At 33.7% G+C, this 20,135-nt stretch overlaps 1 pseudogene; it reads right to left on the bottom strand.

Annotated features, from left to right (window-relative positions):
- Nucleotides 1-17,135: 17,135 nt before the first annotated feature.
- On the bottom strand, nt 17,136-18,889 carry LOC138169985 (lupus La protein homolog; annotated as a pseudogene).
- Between the last annotated feature and the right edge of the window lie 1,246 nt (nt 18,890-20,135).

Raw genomic sequence — 20,135 nt, forward strand, 5'->3', positions numbered from 1 at the left:
ATCACACATACATTGTGTCTGTAATTGTGTACAAATTTCTCCTGGTTCTACTCTTCTCACTCAGCATCAGCTCTTTTAAGCCTCTCCAGGTAAATATAAAGACTGCGTGCTACTCGTTTCTTATAGCACAATAGTATTCCACAACATGCATATACCAAATTTTGTTCAGCCATTCCCCAAGTGATGGGCACCCCCTTAATTGCCAATTCTTTGCCACCACAAAAAGAGCTGCTATAAACATTTTTGTACATATGGGTCTTTCTCCCATTTCTATCATCTCTTTGGGATATAACCCTAGGAATGGTATTGCTGGATCAAAGGGTATGAAATTATTTATAGCCCTTTGGGCATAATTCCAGATTGCTCTAAAGAAAGGCTGGATCCGTTCACAACTCCACCAACAATGCATTAGTGTTCCAGTTTGCCCACATCCTCTCCGGCATTTGTCATTTTCCTGTTTTGTCATCTTAGCCAATCTGACTGGTGAGATGTGGTACCTCAGAGATGTTTTGATTTGCATTTCTCTAATCAATAGTGAATTAGTGCATTTCTTCCTGTGCTTATAGATAGATTTAATTTCTTTCTCTGAAAACTGCCTGTTCATATCCTTTGACCATTTATCAATTGGGGAATGACTTGTATTCTTATAAATTTGACTCAATTCTCTGTATATTTTAGAAATGAATCCTTTGTCAGAGACATAAGTTGTAAAGATTCTTTCCCAATTTCCCACCTCCCTATTAATGTTGGTTACATTGGCTTTGTTTGTACATAAACTTTTCAATTTCTTGTAGTCAAAATTATCCATTTTACATTTTATAATGTTCTCCAATTCTTGTTTAGTCATAAAGTCTTACCCTCTCCACAAGTCTGATAGGTAAACTATTCCTTTTTTTAGGAGACTGCCTAGAGTATCAACCTTTATACCTAGATCATGCACCCATTTAGACTTGATTTTGGTATATGGTGTTAGATAATGGTCTATGCCCAGTTTCTGCCATACTATATTCCAGTTTTCCTAGCAGTTTTTGTCAAATAGTGAGTTCTTATCCCAAAAACCAGGGTCTGGAGGCTTATCAAACAATACATTACTATAGTCATTGACTTCTGAATCTCGTGTGCCTAATCTATTCTATTGATCCACTCCTCTATTACTCAGCCAGTACCAAGTAGTTTTGATGACTGCTGCTTTACAGTACAGATTGAAATCTGGTAAAGCTAGTCCACCTTCCCTAGCATTTCTTTTCATTAATTCCCTTGATATTCTGGACCGTTTATTCTTCCAAATGAATTTTGTTACTCTTTTTTCTAGCTCTATAAAGTAGTTTTTTTTTTTTGGTAAATTAATTGGTATGGCACTAAATATATAATTTAATTTAGGTAAAATTGTCATTTTTATTATATTAGCTCGACCCATCCATGAGCAATTGATATTTTTCCAATTAGTTAAATCTGACTTTATTTGTGTGAAAAGTGTTTTGTAGCTATGATCATACAGGTGCTGGGTTTGTTTTGGCAGGTAGATTTCCAAATATTTTATAATGTCTACAGTAACTTTAAATGGGATTTCTCTTTCTATTTCTTGCTGTTGAATTTCATGGTAAATATATAGGAATGCTGAGGATTTATGTGGGTTTATTTTATATACTGCAACTTTGCCAAATTTATTTATTGTCTCAAGCAGTTTTTTACTTGATTCACTTTTTAAAGTTTAGTGACAGGATTCATGGAGGAGCTTAGAAAATTTACTGCTTCTGTTACACCATCTTGGCTCCACGCCCTGATTCTCACTCTTGCTGGATTAACCCATATTCTTAATTACATATTTCTCTGAAGACAACCAACAACCAGTTCTAATAGATAATTCCTTGCTATAGCATATTGTCACCTGCTCAGATTCACCACATTCAATTCTGATCCTGACTAATATTCTGCTTAATATATTGCCTAAAATGTATATCATATGTATTATACATATGATATACATTTTGATATGATATACATATATATATATATAATCATGTATATATCATTCATTTGGTTAATTCTTTACAATGTTGTTCAAAGGAAATAAAAGTATAAGCTATAACGACTCCATAAATATAACATATATACATTAAAGTATAGGCATATTTGTTTACAATTTTATTTGAGTAGTCACTTGTATACACATACATTTGTGTGTGTATAAACACATTCATATACTTGTATTTCCGTAAGTAATGTGTGTGGATAAACAGATAAGACAGAAATAAGTAAATGGGCAATTATCCATATATAGAGAGACAGTTCTAGAGAACTAATACCTATTGATGTATATGGCTTGTTCATTAATGATAGAATAAAAGAATTATGTGTTATCAATAATGTATATAATCCATATATTCATATGTGTGTATGCATGCATTTACATATGTATGTATATTTTAGTCCAGACATCAAGTTTTATTCATCCACTTGATTTTTCCTCTCTGAATATGAAGCCTAAAAATTTGATACTTTTAACTACATAACTCAGGAATCATGATACGATGCATGAGTCACCATTGGCATTGTAAAACATTACTTTGGTAAAGTCGTCTTTTTTTCTCTTTAGATTGAGCAGTCCTTATGTCATTAAATAAAGGATGCTAAGCCAAAAATAAATACTGAACTTGATCAACTATTCCCTCATGGCCAAAAGAAAGTAAGGCTTATGCAATTGCCTAGTAAATTAAAAGTTTGCTAAAAAGTAATTCAGAAAATATGAGAAAAAAAAGAATTACTAAGACTGAATTATTTGAGATGGCTTTGGCTATTAGGACAGTACCATTTCACTAGGATTTTGTCTCTGGGAACATGCCTAAAAATTGTTGAAGCCATTTGCACAAACCTTAAAACTCAGAGTCTTATTAATGGGTTTGATGGTAATCCACTTATAAGTTACTTACTATTAAACAACTTAGAATACATGGAATGAATTCTTAGGCTTCCATTTAGCTTGCCCAGGGCTTTATTATGGATAAAATGGAAATTAACTTCCATATGGAGCATAGGTCACATTCAGAGGTTGTAGAAATAAGGTTGAAACAACTTTATTCCCTGTCTCAGAATCATGGACTTGTAGAACTAGAAGTGTCATTAGAGATTGGGTTATTCTGATTTTGTTCAATAATGATAATAGCATTTATTTAATTTCTATTATGTGCCAGGAACTGTGCAAAGAACTTTAAAAATATTATCTCATTTGATCCTCACAACAGCTCTGGGAGGTGGGTGCAATTATTATCACTATTTGGTGTTGCTGTTGTAGAGTTGTGTCTGACTCTTTGTGGACTCCATTTGGGATTTTCTTGGCAAAAAAACTCTAATACTTTGCCATTGCCTTCTTCAGCTTTTTTACAGATGAAGAAAATGAGGCAAACATGGTTAAGTGACTTGCCCAGGGTCACATAGCTAGTAAATATCTAAGGCTGGGTTTGAGCTCAAGTCATTCTGATTCCAGGCCCAGTGCTCTATCCACTGTATCACCTGGTTGCCTAAATGTATTGCTGATTGTATAGAACAAGTCTCTTGGTATCAATTCCTACCTGAAGGCTGGGAAACATGATACTTTGAACCACCACAGTTAGGATAAATTGGCTAAAAAGGGAATCAACGCAAATTCAGCTCATTTTAAAGTAGGGGAGTGAATATTTATGGTGTTTACTTCATAGAATTCCTCTAAAATTCTAGTTCAAGAACTTTATATTTAAACTCTTGTGCACAAACACTACTTCCAAGATCCTTGAGAATGTACAGGAAACAGAGCTGAACTTAAAGTTAGAAAACTTCTGATTGATTTGTTTATTCTTCAATTTTGATCACAACATTTCCTAATTACATGATCAGGGCCAAGAAACTTTCCTATTTTATAAAATGAGAATCTCTATTCTTGAAAAGCATTTTCTATGTAAAATTTATTTTTCAAACATTCCCTTTTAAAATATATATTAGTGCCATATTATTTTAAAAATATATTTCTATGAAGATAATAACTTGATTGTGAACCTGATACCTCTCTGAGCATTTGAAGATCTGTAATGTGGAAGAGGGATTAAATTTATTGAAGTTGAATGATGAGCAATAAAAGAAAAGTCTACATAAACAGATTTTTGTCACATTATAATAAAAAAAATAAATTAAAATTGTTAAATTTAATTAAAATGTTAAAATTCATGTGGTCTGAAAGAGGAATAAATTGTCTTTGGAAATATTGGTTTGGTTTTAATTGAAAACTTTCAGTTAGGCTCTGAATGTCATAAAAGGAATTCCTTTCTGTAACAAGATGGCTAAGATTACCTCTGATGTTGCTCTCAACTCTTAAATTCTGATAGATTCAATTAAAATATTTCAGATAATGTGTGCACATTCATACATAAGATGTAGCATGATGTAGTGAAAAGGACGTGAAGATATATAGGATCAAATTTGATTTGATATATCAGATATAGATAGATGAAATTTGACATAATTTTTGTATTAACGTAGAAAGTTTACTTGACTTCTTGAATATAAATGTGTACAACACACACACACACACACACACACACTTTTTAATTCTAGGTAATTTTGTTCTCCTTAGTTCGAAGGTTTTTTTTTTCTAAAGTCCCATATGTTATGTTGAAGGTTCACATTCTCCAGCACAATGTAATGAACAGAGTCCAATGTTTGAACTTTGCCTAGGACTTTTACTGCTTTATTCTAGCTTTAATTGATGTTTCCATTGAGATTTTAAGTAAGAACAATCTGGCAATTTAATTTTTCAATTCAAAATTTTGATACAATGAGCTATTAATATTGATAACTTGAAAAAAATCACATTTACTCTCTTATATTAAAAATAAAATAATGCTCAAGTAAATAGAAGGAAATGGAGAAATAGAAAAAGTTGTAGTAAGGATAGAATTATAATCTTAATTAAACAAGTTATTCAAAAATTTAAATGTAAAAATATTCATTGATCACCTATTATCTCCAAGCACCATGAAAGATACAAATATGAATTAGACATGATGAATGCTTAACTGAAGCCTAAAATCTGATTGGGAAATCATATTTACAAAATCCAAGGCATATAGACACACATAGTTCATTCTTTCATTCACAAGTTGTGGTATATAAATGCAATGGAATACTATTTTGCTAAAAGAAATGATGAACAGACAGATTTCAGAAAAACCTGGGAAGACTTACATGAAATGATGCTGAGTGAAGTGAGTCAGAACCAGGAGAACACTGTATACAGTGGCAGCAACATTATGCAATTATCAACATTGATAGACAGCTGTTCTGAGGAATGCAATTATCTAAAACAATCTCCACAATACTCACGAGGTTAATATTATCCACATCCAGAGAAAGAACTGTGCAGTCTCAATGCAGATCAAAGCATACTATTTTTCCATTTTTTTCTTTCTCAATTCTTTCCCAAAACTTTTGTTCTGATTCGTCTTTTACAATATGATGAATGTGGAAGCATGCTTAATATGATTGGAAATATATAGCAAAAAAGGTAGTTATAGATATTGGATGCAAATATGTATATACAAGAAACAAAATGGCATGGTAAAATGAACTTAGAATCAAGGAGATCTGAATTAAAATATAGCTTCACACACTCATTGTATGACCTTGGCTAAGTCGCTTGACCTCTCTTTGTATCTCATTATTCTAATTTTTCAAATGCAAACACTAGATTTGATTATTTTAAAGTCTCTTCTACTTTGAATGTATCATCCTATAAGAAATTTATACATATATACAACCACACAGTATATACATATATATGTTTATACATATATTCATATATCTATATCTATATCTGTATCTATCATCGATCTATATCTACATGTATTTCTATGTAGTTATATAAATGTTCAGATGCAGGAGCTAGACAATGATCTGGGAAAGTACAATCAATTTAACAAAAAAAATAGCATTCATAAAAATAATGATCTGATCTTGTTTTAATCTGGAATATATAAATTTGTTTATATGGACACATATTTTATTCTATGGATAGTTAAGATTTTTGCACCATTTACTGAAATCAAAATTATCCATTTTGCATTTTATAATGCTCTTTAATTCTTGCTCGGTCATACAGTCTTCCCCTCTCCACAAATTTGACAGGCAAACTATTCTTTGCTTTCCCATATTGCTTACAGTATCAGCCATTATACCTAGATCTGCAACCCATTTAGACTTGATTTTGGTATATGGTGTTAGAAATGTAACCAAGAATAAGAGGGAAGTGGAAAATTGGGAAATAATTTTTACAACCTGTGTCTCTGATAAAGGACTCATTTCTAAAATATACAGAGAATTCAGTCAAATCTATAAGAATACAAGTCATTCCCCAATTGATAAATGGTCAAAGGATATGAACAGGCAGTTTTCAGAGGAAGAAATTAAAGATATCTATAAGCATATGAAGAAATACTCTAAATCACCGTTGGTTAGAGAAATGCAAATCAAAACAACTCTGAGGTACCACATCTCACCAGTCAGATTGGTTAAGATGACAAAACAGGAAAAAGACAAATTCTGGAGAAGATGTGGACAAATTGGAACACTAATGCATTGCTGATGGAGTTATGAATTGATCCACCATTCTGGAAAGCAATCTGGAATTATGCCCAAAGGGCTACAAATAATTTCATACCCTTTGACCCAGCAATACCACTCCTAGGGTTATATCCCAAAGAGATCACAGAAGTGTGAGGGACCCATATCTACAAAATATTTATAGCAGCTCTTTTTGTGGTGGCAAATTATTGGAAATTAAGGGGGTGCCTGTCAATTGGGGAAAGGCTGAACATGTTGTGGTATATGCATGCAATGGAATATTATTGTGCTATAAGAAATGAGGAGCATATGGACTTCATATTTACCTGGAGAGGCTTATACAAAGTGATGCTGAGTGAGAAGAGTAGAATCAGGAGAAATTTGTACACAATTACAGACACAACATATGTGTGATGACCAACTTTGATAGACTGGACAATTCTCAGCAATCCGGGGTTGTATATCAACCCCAAAAGGCTCGTGATGGAGAGAGATGTCTACATCCAGACAAAGGACTAGAAAGAACTGAATTTGCTTCCAGATTGAAGCAAACTACCTGCTCTGTTTCTTTTTTTTTGTTTCCTCTTTCCCATTGCTCATTCCATCTGATACAGTCCTTTTTTATAACCTGTCTATTGTCTAATGTGAAAATATTTGCAGATCCTATACTTGACTGAATGCTACCATGGGCGTTGGGAGGGAAGAGACAGAGAGAAAATTTGAAACTCAAAGAATTGTGGAACTAAATCTTGTAAACTAAAAACAAATTAATTAATAAAGACCAAAAAAATTAAAAATGCATTTTTGCACCATTTCAGAGTTCAATTTACTAAGGAATTGTCATCTGAATATATGAGCATCTAAGAAATTCCACTTCAATTTTAAGTCAACTGTATGTCCTCTTTGAAAGCAATAGGCACCTTTTGTGAATTTATCTCAGATTTATGTTTTTCTTATAATTATCAAATAATTGCTTGCCAAAGTTAAATGGTATATGTCTTTTCACATTTTAATTACATATGTTAAACTATTTTAACAAGGGAGATAAACTTTTTGGAATAGAGATTTTAAGCTGGAATTTTTCTCTACCATCCCAAATCTTGCTTTTTTGTTGTTAATCAAATAGTGATGGACGTGGGATTGTATATTCTTTGAATCTTTCAAAGACTTCTGTGATTTTAAAGATGTGTGGAATTTTTAAGACTTGGATTTGGAAAAGTCTGTCTTTTCCTTTCTCAGGCTTTTATCAAGCATTTTGGTAAAAAATATTTTCATAAAGATTCTGTAGACATATGAGTAGTCATATGAGTCAATAATTATTGTTATTTTTCAATTCACTTTTTCAACAATAATGTTAGATTTTTTTTTCTCCAAACCATTCCTGTCCTCTTCCCCCTCCCACCCTGATATCTTAGGAAACCCTTGAATTTCTTAAAATGGTTTCACCTCAAACATGAGCCCTCTTTGATGTGCAATCAGGTCTTGTCTCTACTCTTAATATGGAGGCATGCTGTGTCCTCTACTATATTATACATTACCTTGATTGATAGCATAGCCAGAAAAGCTATGTCTTTACAAATCACAAAACTGGGGAATTGTTCTTTTCCAGGATAGGTACTTCTTGTGCTCTCTTTAATGCTGCTTCCATAGCATGATGATCAAGTTCATTTACAGTGTTGGTACCACGAGCTGAACATGGGAGAGAGGAAAGATTTTCTTTCCCTCCTCTCCCTCTTAACAATTAGCTCTTAGATTTCTCTTGGCCTGGGGTTTCTGTTCTATGTCATTTGTCCTCAGTTTCAATTGTAGGTAGTGAAATGTCCTAGCCCAAGAATCGATCCATAGACAACTTAAAGCCTATATTCCAGTGGGATATTGCAGACAGCTCACCTGTAGTAAAGCCCTGAGAAATCAGGGTGCTCAGGAGGTGAGCATGAGAAGTTTTGAACTTGGAACTGGCACTATATTCTATAGAAACTGAGCTAACCTATGAACCTAATTTTCTTCCCCTCCCTAGACATCAAGGTTGTAGTTGTGGAGGGGATTATGTATATTTGAACTTGTTCAGCAATATTTCTCCAATTTGTATTCTTTAGCACGATTCCTACCCTTCTCATCTGGTAGTTGGAGTCTGACATGTTTAAAAGTAAAATGCAGTGACCACTAGATGGTGTAGTAGATAGAATGCTGGACGTAGAGTCAGGAAAAGCTTAGTTCATAATCCTTCCTGAAATACTTAGTAGCTATTTGGCCCTGTGCAAACCACTTGATTTCCCAGGTTCAAGTTCTTCAGCTGTAAAACATGGATGTAAATGGTACCTAGTTCATAGAGTTGTTGTGCAGGTCACATGTGATAACACATGTAAAGCCCTTTGAAAGCCTAAAAGCATATAATATATACATATAATATGCATGTATATCCATGTGAATGTATACACATATGTATACATACACACATATATGTATGTGTGTATATCTATCTATATACCTATATATACTGCTACTCTTGTTGCTGTTGTTAATAGCAAAACATTAACACCTCTTGAACAGGTATGTGACATAGAACTATGATTTAGGAATATTGTGAGACTCCTCCATTACACCTGATTGCCCTAGGAAAATTATCATTGGGAAATTTCATTATCCTGCAAGTTTGAATCCACCTTTGTACTCACATATCTTCCTTCCTTCCAATTGAACCCTAAGAACAGAGAGCAGAGCCACGAGCTCCATAACCTCCATTTAAGGAGGTGGTCCAACACAGACGTCTCCTTTTATCCCACTACCTGCAGTGCCATTGGACTTCTTTCAACCTCTTTCTCATGTTCTTGTACTAGGTATCTTCTCTCTCCTTTTTTGTGTCATGTTTTGCCATTAGAGTGTAAGGTCCCTGAAGATACTGACTGCCTTGCTTAGTGTCTGTATATAAATACTGAGTGTTTACCAGAGCTTTGCCATATAGTAGATGCTTAATAAATGTTTATTGACTGTTGTAAAGGTAATGGGAATTTGAAGATCTTCCCTATCCCTTGAATTTGCAATCAAACAGGTACTTAGCTCTTAGTTTCAAGTCAAGTATTAAGATCCAGAACTTGCAAATCCAACAGTGGGATGGGCTTTTTGATGTAACAGGAAGGGGCAGAGCAGCGAGGAGTTAATACTGTATATAAGGAAAAGCCCAAGCTGAGAGAGGGCAGAGACACTGGGAGCAAGCATGTGGAGGCTGGGCTGCTACTGCTAGAGAGAGAGAGAAGAGAACTGAGCACTGAACTGAGAATTGAGAAGAACTGATTAATGAGAAGAAAGGAGAATTTGGAGGAGGCATGGTTGTGGTATTGGTACTTTGTCTGTCTGTTTTGATATTACTTTGTCAGAGTTGTCTGCTGATAGAGGACTGTGCTGTTGTTACAGAAGCCCTGGGACCTTGCTGCTGGTTCAGAAGCCCTGAAAGAGGATTTTCTTGTTATATGTTTACAGGAATACTTGAGGAGGGTAATGCTAATGATTTTAGAGGTCCTGGAACTATACTAATGATTTGTGTTCATTCCTCAGACCTTGTTGTTGGGTCTATGTTGATTTAACAGGCAGAAAGTGAATTGATCAGGATGCTGGCAATGTGTATGTATGTTATTGTGGATTTGTTCGACTGGGACAGGTTTTGATTTGCTTCAATTGTGTGCCATGTCTTATTTTTATTCTTCTAATTAATCTCAGTCTTTAAAAATAAAATTGCTGGTTTGACTATATACAACTGACATATAGAAAGAAAACACAATATTTTATATAGCCATGTAAATTACAATAATAACCCATCCATCTCTGTCATGGGACCTGTTAAAAGGGACCCTCCTGCACAACAGAGGTTTAGCGTAGAGATTACATGGTAGACCATAACTAAAGCTCTCTTTTGATGCCTTATTAAGGTGCAAAGTTAACTGACTTCTGAAAGGCCCTGAAAGCTGAGAACAAGTTCTAGAAAGTTCTAGGAAACTAAAGGACTTTAAGTAAAGTTTGAGCGATGAATCCCATGCTGGCTATCACTGGACGGGACTAAGTTATTAAAATTATGCTATCACTTGGTTGGACTCAAGATGCTGACTTTTCTGTCACAACAACTGTGGAAATTTATTTATACAGGATTATATTCATATTATATGGGCCTATTGTCTCTGTCTGTGTTGGTGGAGAGGTACTCACATTAGCAAAATCACTGGATCCTTATTTCTTAACATCTTGCATATAGTAGGTTAGGGGTCTTAATATGGGTACACAGACTCACAATGGGCCTTGGACAGATGTTAGGGAGTTTGTGAACTTAGATAGTAAAAATAAACCTGTTTCAATAAAATTGGATTTTTTATTATCCTTTTTATTTAATTTTATTCATTTAAAAACAAAATTTTCAGATCTCCATAGGTTTCACTAGACTGCCAAAGGGTGTCTATGATTCATACAAGAAAGTTTAAAAATCACCATCATAATCATTTGGCAAAAGTTATCAAATTGAAATGAACTGAATATTTTTTCTTCCCTACATCACTTTATTTAATTTCCACATCTGCAGAACTCAGTTGAGAGATCTTGAAAGGAGTAATTACTATTATATACCTACCCTAGTATATTCTAAATTTCAGTCTTAATGTAATTAAATATTCTTACATCAGAAACATAAAAATTCTCTGTAACAGATTCATACTGTCATTCTTGGAGTGTAATAAAAGGAAATACTGATTTTTGCATGAATGCAGACTTCAAGAGCAATAATAAACACCTCAAATAACATTAATATAATCATTATTTTATTTTTTTTCAGCAATCAGCATTAAGTAACTTGTTCAAGGTTACACTGCCAGTTATTTCTGGGTGTGGTGCTGAGTGTCTGAGCCTGGGATTCAATCTCCAGGTCATCCTGACATTGGAGCTGGTGCTCTTACTCGCTGAGCCACCTGGCCGCCCCTATAATCCTTATTAATAAATTTATTATAGTATCTTTTTATGGTAATTGAGCATTCAAAAGTGATTGCATAGTGAATATAACTTAAAATATCTATTATTTACTAGTGATAAGTATAAATGGTATAGGTCTCATAATTGTCAAGTTTTATTTTCAAATTTAAAGTTTCAGGCTAACATGAGAAAACTGAGTTTTAGGACATTGAGAAATAGTATTTGCTGCAAATTTAATGAAATGGTTAACCCAGCCAACATTTATAAAGGGCTTTGAATTGCTTCAGTGTTGCTTTGAGAAAACTACATTTTCCCTCCATGACTCCCACAACTCCTTGAAAGGTCTTGGAAGCAGAGACACTACTCCAAGAATGATGAAAGCATAGATAATTTTATGTTTTTTCTACATTCTCTCTTTTTGTAAGTAGGAAATATATACTATTTACAAAATATCAAGAGACAAAAGATCATTTGCAAGTAAATCTTTGGCAAACAAAAAAGAAAAATAATCAAGAAATTAAAACAGAAAGTCCACTTTCTTCTTCTAGTGTTTACTCCCATAAACACAAAAACAAATAAATAGCCATTTAATAATCAATTTTGATTAACAATACTAATTATATCTTGATACATCCCTCTAAGCACTTACAAACATATGTATAAAACGTGCTTTAGAAAAGAATATGTTTAATTGGCATAATGTTATTTGGAATAAGTAACTATATTCAAGCTACATAAAGCAAGGCTGTAGAGTAGATATGCTTGCTTACCATATTACTTATTCCAAGAGTGTAGTGTAAGGAATTTTTGAAAGTTAAGAAATGGTCTCTGCTGTTTCATTTGGCCATCCCTTCACCTCTTTGGGCTTCTACTTCTTCACCAGTAAAATTGGTTGAGGGTTAGGGAAAAGTAGGTGTGTTGATCCAGATGAGATCTTAGAACTTTTTCAGTTCTAACATCTTATTATTGGCTTGTGTTTTTAAACCAAACTAACAAAAAAACATACTAATTTGATTGTCAAGAAGTTAAAGCATGTAATTTAATATAATTTCCTACAAAATTTCTTTGTGGAGAAAAACAATAACTAGATTTGTAAAACAAGTCATCTAGAAGTGATCTGTTCCTAAGAATTTCTCGTGCTTGGACTTCTGTGCACTTGCAACTTTCCAATTTTCTTTCCAGTCATATTTGTCTTTTTCCTACATCCCCTTCTAGTTCATGTACTCCACTAAGGGAGAAATGGTCTCTTTATTCATCTTCATATCTTCAGGGAGGATATAGTTCTCACACAAAATAGGAAAAAAAATAATGTTTAATTTGTTATTATTCAGTTGACCTTGAATGGTTATTAATAGGATTATTTATCTAGAATCTACTTAGAGATTCTAATGCTTTCTTCTTACACTCCTATAATATGCTAATATATGATAGCCCTCCCTCTCTTTTGAGTTATTTACTTGTCTAAACACTATATAACAAAATTTAAAATCAGTGCAATTTGAAAATATTCTTCATTTAAAATCTTCTGGAACTCCATGGTTAATATAGTCTATCTCTTTTTCTCAATAGCTAAACTATGTTATTGCACATTACCTTTTGGTATGTTTTAAAACTATACTTTTCCTCTCATATGATTTAAGCATTTTCCTCCATTCAATAAGCCTGTTTTAAATATTTTGCCACTTTTATTAAATACATGAAAACTGTTTACCATGGGAGAGGGCATTAAATCAAATGCCAATTATAGAATAAACAAGATAATTTTTTAATCTATTCATGCTGCTATGGTTTCACCTATCAATAACTACAGAACTGCTTAGACAAGAGTAATCACACTCATACAAAATGTAATTATCTCTTTGCCTTTTCTAACAAGATAAATGATGAGTCTACATGAAGATAAAGTTGAATTAAGGACAATTGAATGAACACATGAATTCAACTGAAACATCTAAGAAGCTGGAATAGAGTTCTGAAATGTCCCCCAAAGGTGATCATGAAAAGCACCACAAAGTTATGCCTATGCATTATGGGAATATTTAAAAGAGATTTCATGTAAGCTTAATTTTTACAAATAATTAGCTAGTCTGGACTCAAATTCCCCCTTGATTAAATAGCATAGATAATATTTCCATTGTTATCATTTTATCTCCATAAATGTTCAAGATCTTTTAAGCAAAATAAAATGAGTCATTAATATAAGTAAGGATTAAAATTGAATGAGAGAGATGAAAAGAAATTCAAGAATGAATTAATTAATTAATGAGATAAAATAGGCAGAATTAAACTAAGATATTTTCAATATGATTACACTTACAGATATGAAGATTACTACAATCTGTAAGTTAGATGTGTGCATAAAATAAATGGAAAAATTATTGGTACTGTAAGAAATGAAGCCACCTTAATTGAAGATCTAGATTGAAGATGACAGTACATATATGTTTGGGTGGTATTTATATTAAAACAGCAAAAGATTCTTCCTCTGGCCAGCTCTTTAGGATTTTATTCATTCAGTAAACCTTAATTGATAGCATTTGGAAAGATTGATTTTTAAAGAAGGATGAAAATAATTAACTATTGTAAATTATCTGTATCTAAGCTGACATATTTTATGTCCAATAATAATGTTAATTACTTGATAAGAAGCATTTATTAATCACAGAATATGCAGCTGGGCCTGTACACCAGTTAGAAAACAACAACCACACACACATACACACAAAAAAACAGTCACTACCTTAAAAAAGAGTGATCATTCTATAGGATAAGAGAGCATACTTTTAAGCAAACAGTACATTTAGGAAACATTTTAGAGGTTGTAAAATGCTTCATATATGTTATCATATTTAAGCTTCAAAATAATCCAACAAAACTATCCCTGAAACAGAAGCATTGCAAGTATTCTTTTCCCATTGTTAAACAGAAGAAATCTGAGGTTCAGAAAATTTAAATGGCTAGCCTCTAGCCATGCGGTAGGAAAGGAGTAAAGTCATTTTTACTTAGTTCTTGCCTCTTTACACTACATTACTAGACCAAATCTGTTGTTTGGGTAGGCCATCCATCTACTCCTTTGTCACTTGCTTCCCTGATCTACCTGATATAATTTTATATAGTAATCTGCCAGCAGTATCTATTTTATAAATTTTTGCACAATTCTTCATTTATCATGGAATCCCACAAAAGAAATTTAGATATGTATGTATACATACATATAGGCATATACATACATATATAAATGTGTGTGCATATATGCATACACAGATGTGTATATATATACACATAGATATGTACTTACATATATTGTATCTATGTAGAACTATAGCTATAGATATCTATCTCTATTTTCATAGATATATCTCCATATATCTAAATTCATATATATATATACATATACATATATATATATAACTATAGAACATGTATGGCTACATATTTATTTGTATCTCGGTCTCTATATTTTTCCTAATACATACCAGAATATATGTGTGTATATATATTATATGATCTTATACATATATATTATTCAAGTTCCTGGAAAATTGGCTCCATGTAGGTATAGTTTGAGGAAAACTGTACATTCAATTAATTAGCATTCACTTTTCCTTCTCTAATTGGTTTACTTTCTTGTCATAATCTTTTTGTTTTTCTTTTATTCTTCTTATTTTTTCTTTTTAATTTTTCCTCAACCTCACTCATTTGATTATTAAAGACATTTTTAAGTTCTTCAATGAATTATTTTTGGTCAAGTGACCATTTGATATTTCTATTTGGGATATGTGTGGGATGAAAAAGCCCATTTAAAATTTAATCAAAAACATGGCAATTTCTCAGGATAAAACAGAAACTTATATTGTCTTCCCCAGGAAAAGAGGGAGTCCTCTCCATGATGAATCAGGCAGAAGAGGTGTGCAATGTGGAGCAAACAGAGATTTTAAACCCTAATGCAGCAGTGTCATATTTCCCCTGTTGTCCGTCACTTCCACTGGTTGGGGGATGAGCTCCGGTTTTCTCTGGCCACTCAAACATGAAACTAAATTCCAAGACCCATTCTGAGAATTTTTCACATTCCACACAGGTAGAATATGGTTTCTTTGCTTCAATATCCTCCTCTGAAGGTAAAGTCTTCTCTATTCCCATAGTAGCTCTCTATGGTGCAATTCTTTCTTGTTTGCCTGTGCATTTTGCTTTTTAATAATTTAGTTTTATACTCACCTCTTGCCCTATGGTATGGGAAATAAATGGTGCCTCTGGTCTCTGATTCTTTTCAGTTTTCTCCTCTGACCTTGAACTCAAATGAAGATTTCCAGTCTTCTGTAAATGCCAGCTGCCAGAAGAGTACCTGCCCAACTGCTTCTGCACTCCCTGTTCATGTGCTGGTTCCTTCTTGCCTGAGCCACTTTCTGCAGCAAGCTGGGTCTGAGTCTGGCATTCCTTGCTAGCAGAGGTTCCCTAGATCTTCCCAAGATCAGATGCCTAACTCCCCTTACTGTCCTAGGGTTAAAGTTCATGTGACCAGGGCTGGGCCGTCTCCCTAATCAGGTACCCCAAGGGCTTGCTGCTTGTTTTTAAACAGCTTGCTTCTGGATGCTAAAACATACCCTAGCCTAGAGGTATTTATCTTCAACAGGAGGAAATTTTATCTGGGGATTTTTCTTCAGGTCTTCTTCGATTTTCCTAAGAGGACTCCAGTTTTGTCTCTGCTCTCCTCTATCCTAACTCTGTTTGCCCAGAAGTGGTATTTTATCTCCTTTGTGGAGGAAAATCTTGAGAGCTTGGAATTTTCTGACCTATTTTGCCATCTTCCAAGAATTCTCAACTTAAGTAATCATTTAAAGATACTTGAAGGGGAATTTGGGAGACTTCAGGCAAGTCCCTTCCTTTTCTTTGCAATCTTGGCTTTGTCTCTTATTAATATGTTTTTTTGGAGGGGAGAATGTAGGAAAATTGGTGTTAAATGACTTGCCAAAGGTCACATGGCTAGTAAGTGTTAAGTGTCTGAGGTCGGATTTGAACTCAGGACCTCCTGACTACAGGGCTGGTGCTCTATTCACTGTGCCACTTAGCTGCCCCACTTATAAATATTTTTTGTACATAAAAGATCCTATTTTCTCATTCTTTGAACTCTTTTGTGTATAGACCCAATAGTAGTGTTGCTGTATTAAAGGAAATTCACTGATTAATAATATTTGTGTGTAAGTTCAAAATGGTTACAAAAATATATGTACTTATTCACAGGTTCAACAACAGTGTATCAAGTAATACACACACACACACACACACACACACACATATAGTATACATTTTATTTGTTGGTATTTCCTTCATTACAAACCAGGCTTCACTGAAAGAAGCTTTCTTTTGATGTTCAGATCAATGTCTGAAATGCCAACTTTTGCTATCATGAACAAAACTATACATATAAAAAATCATGCAGATTGAATAAAGATACCTGGACAACAAAAACAAGTTATACAAAAAGTCTTTCCTTCTATTATAGGTGGATGTTGAAGTGGATTTTATTTGCTTTTCTTTTTAAAGACACCCAAATCTGAGACAGTTTAAAACTTATTAAAATAAATAAAAAGTGTTGTATCAAGCTACTGCTCTCCAGCTCCATTTTCTGTTTTCAATTGCTTTGCTTCAATGCAGGTTCTTCTTTTTCAGGTTCTTCTCACGTCCTTTTAAGGGATTCTCCAGCATCACCATTGTTCTGTTCTTCATCACTATCAAATTTTGTTTTCTTGCCTTGAAATTGAATTTTTCCTTTAATGTGTGTACCCTGGACATCTTTACCACTTCCTCTTCCTTTTCCTTTAAATTTTCCACCTTTTGACATCATCTTATTTAGAGATTCCTGTTAGTCTTCAATGATTTTTTTCAAAGTTTCTTTCTCTGTCTCTCCTTCTGTAATGGGAATGCAAATTTGGAAGATCTTCCCTACCCCTAGGCTAAAGTGCACCTGGAGCCTGGGGAGGGAGGCTTGTTTTTCAGTTGATACTTTTTGATTGGTCAGTGGGTCCAAAAGGTTGTTACATTCTCTGAGCCAGGAGAAGGCTATATAAGCCCTGATGTGTAGCTTTGTTTTGGGACTCACTTTGAGAAGTGTTCTGTGATTTGATCTGAATTCTGGGAAGCCGTTGTCCAGAGCCCCCTGGCTTTGAAAAACCCAGATGTTCCCCAGATGTTGACTGGGTATGGATGTAATGGTTGGACAGTTTGGAAAGCTGTCTACTTGATCTGTTAATGTCTTGATAATTCTGTCTGCATATTTTGAAGTTTGGGGTGCTGAACTTTTCCCCCTGAACAAGGTAAACGATATATGTCTGACTGATTAAAGTAAGCTTGTTAACCCATTTTGAGTTGATTTCCTTTATCAAAGCAGATCCAGGAACCTGTATGGGCGGCAAACCCTGAGGACGCTTAGGGTGCTTGCTGCTACACCTTCTAATACTTCCCACGTTACATCTTTGTTGCTTAATTTTAAGTTTCCATTATTAATTTCATTGGCTTTGTCCTGTGCTTCTTTTGCCTTTTCTTTAAATAGGATTATTCCCTCTTTTGCTCCTCTAATGAAATCTATTCATGTTATTTCTCCATGAGTGTGTGAAGATCTTCTCTACAGGTTTGGTCATCTAAATCACCAGAAAATTTCAGCAAGCATCCAATTTTTTCATCCAGGGATTTCAATTCACCATCTTCTGCTTGCCTCCATTTTTCTTCTTGTTCTTGTGTAGCTTTTGCTTTGGCTTCTACTTTATTTTGCTTCCTTTCTTCCTTCCTTTTTGCAAAGTAATCTTCCTTAGAGAGTATCAGCAGCTCTGTATCTTTGTATGTTTGTCCATGGGTTCCTAGAAACTTCTTGGCAGATTCAACACTGTCAAACACAGCAAATATTGATCCCTTAAATTCTTTATGAAATGTTCTCCTCATATGAATATTTTGTACTTGACCTTTACCTTCTAAGCATTCTTTTATGTCATCAAGGGTTGCATCTGTTGGAAAACCTTTAACATAGATGGATCGTTTTTTTTTTTTTTTTAATTTCATTTTTCTACTGATCTGCTACTTCAGGGAGGGGTTTACTTGGAGATCGTTTGATTTTAGTTTCATCCTCACTAACTTCCATGAGTTCTGCCTTGGATTTCTTTAGAGCACTATCACATCAAAGTCCTTTGTTATTTTGCTTAATCTGATCATTATCTCCAAAGGTACCCAGACATCATCTATTTTGATTTGTTCCTTTAAAAATTTGTCTCATTGAAGGTTAAAGTCACCAAAACAGCACTCAATTTGCTGGCAAATTTTGGACTCTAAATCAGTCATTTTTTTCACTGTCACCATTCCCAGCCATCGTGGGAGGCTATTCCATGAGGTTCTGACAGGATCTTCTCTGCCCCACCATGATCCTCAAAACCCAGGAACTCACTCTTCAATTCCCTGTGGCAATGGGGCCACCTGTGCTCATCCTCAAGTAGTTTTTTAAATAATCTTTTTTACTCTCTAACTATTTTGTATAGGGAGCAAAGTCTACTCTAATATATAAATATTTTAAATGCTTTTAAAATTTAATTTATTATTTTTATGTTTTTAATTTTTCTATTTCTATTTTATTTTAATATTTCACTATATTTTTTAAAGCAATCTGGGTTAAGTAACTTGCTCAAGGTTACAAGGCCAGGTGTTTCTGGGTGGGTGCTAAGTGTCTGAGCCCAGTTTCGATCCCCAGGTCATCCCAACACTGGAGCCGGTGATCTTATTCGCTCTGCTACCTGGCCGCCCCTTAATATTTTACTAGTAAAAGTACCAAGGAAAATAGGTTATATTTCTTTTTTAAAGCTAGTAAAACTTATACTTTCTAGAGGTTCAACATAGTTTATGTCATCAATAAAGAAGTTTTGCCTTTGGGATTAAAAAAAAACAAAGAAGTTTTTAATGCTATATTTTGTTTTTCTGTTACCTAAGTTTCCTCCTATATCCCTCCCCTCTTTATTTCCCCAGAAGAGGACTATATATCTCCCAGGTTATTTATATATATATATATATATATATATATATAAAATATAACAAAGAATTTTTTCAAAGGAAAAGATAAAAAGAAACTTTAAAAGTCAACATCACAATGTTTTTCACTTACAGACCTCCCTCCCCACATCTGCAATACAGTGAAAGGACTGGGTATGTTTTCTCATAGAATTTTCTTATAAGTTTAGTCTTTGCACCTTATCAACTTTCTTTTTTTATTATTTTGTATTTGTTGTTCTTTCCATTTAAGTTGTTGTACTCACTGTATCTAGTTTTTGCAGTTTTTTCTTACTTCACTTTGCATCAGTATTTCCTTATTTTTCTCTTTTCATCATATTTATAATTTCTGACAGTACACTAATATCCCATTAACTTGATGTCTCATAATTTGCCTAGCTATTCTTCTACCAATAGACATTTACTTTATTTCTACTTCTTTGCTACCATAGAAAGTGTTATTATAAATATTTTGGTGTATATTGGGTTTTTAAAAATAAATTACTTCCTTGGTATAAAGGCCAAGCAATGGAATTGCTGGTTCAAAGGAGTGGCCATTTTCTCCCCCAATTTACATG

Source organism: Petaurus breviceps, unplaced genomic scaffold, assembly GCF_028583685.1.
Source record: "Petaurus breviceps papuanus isolate PSGF00001 unplaced genomic scaffold, PetGlider_PUasm1.0 38, whole genome shotgun sequence".
Lineage (NCBI taxonomy): Eukaryota > Metazoa > Chordata > Mammalia > Diprotodontia > Petauridae > Petaurus > Petaurus breviceps.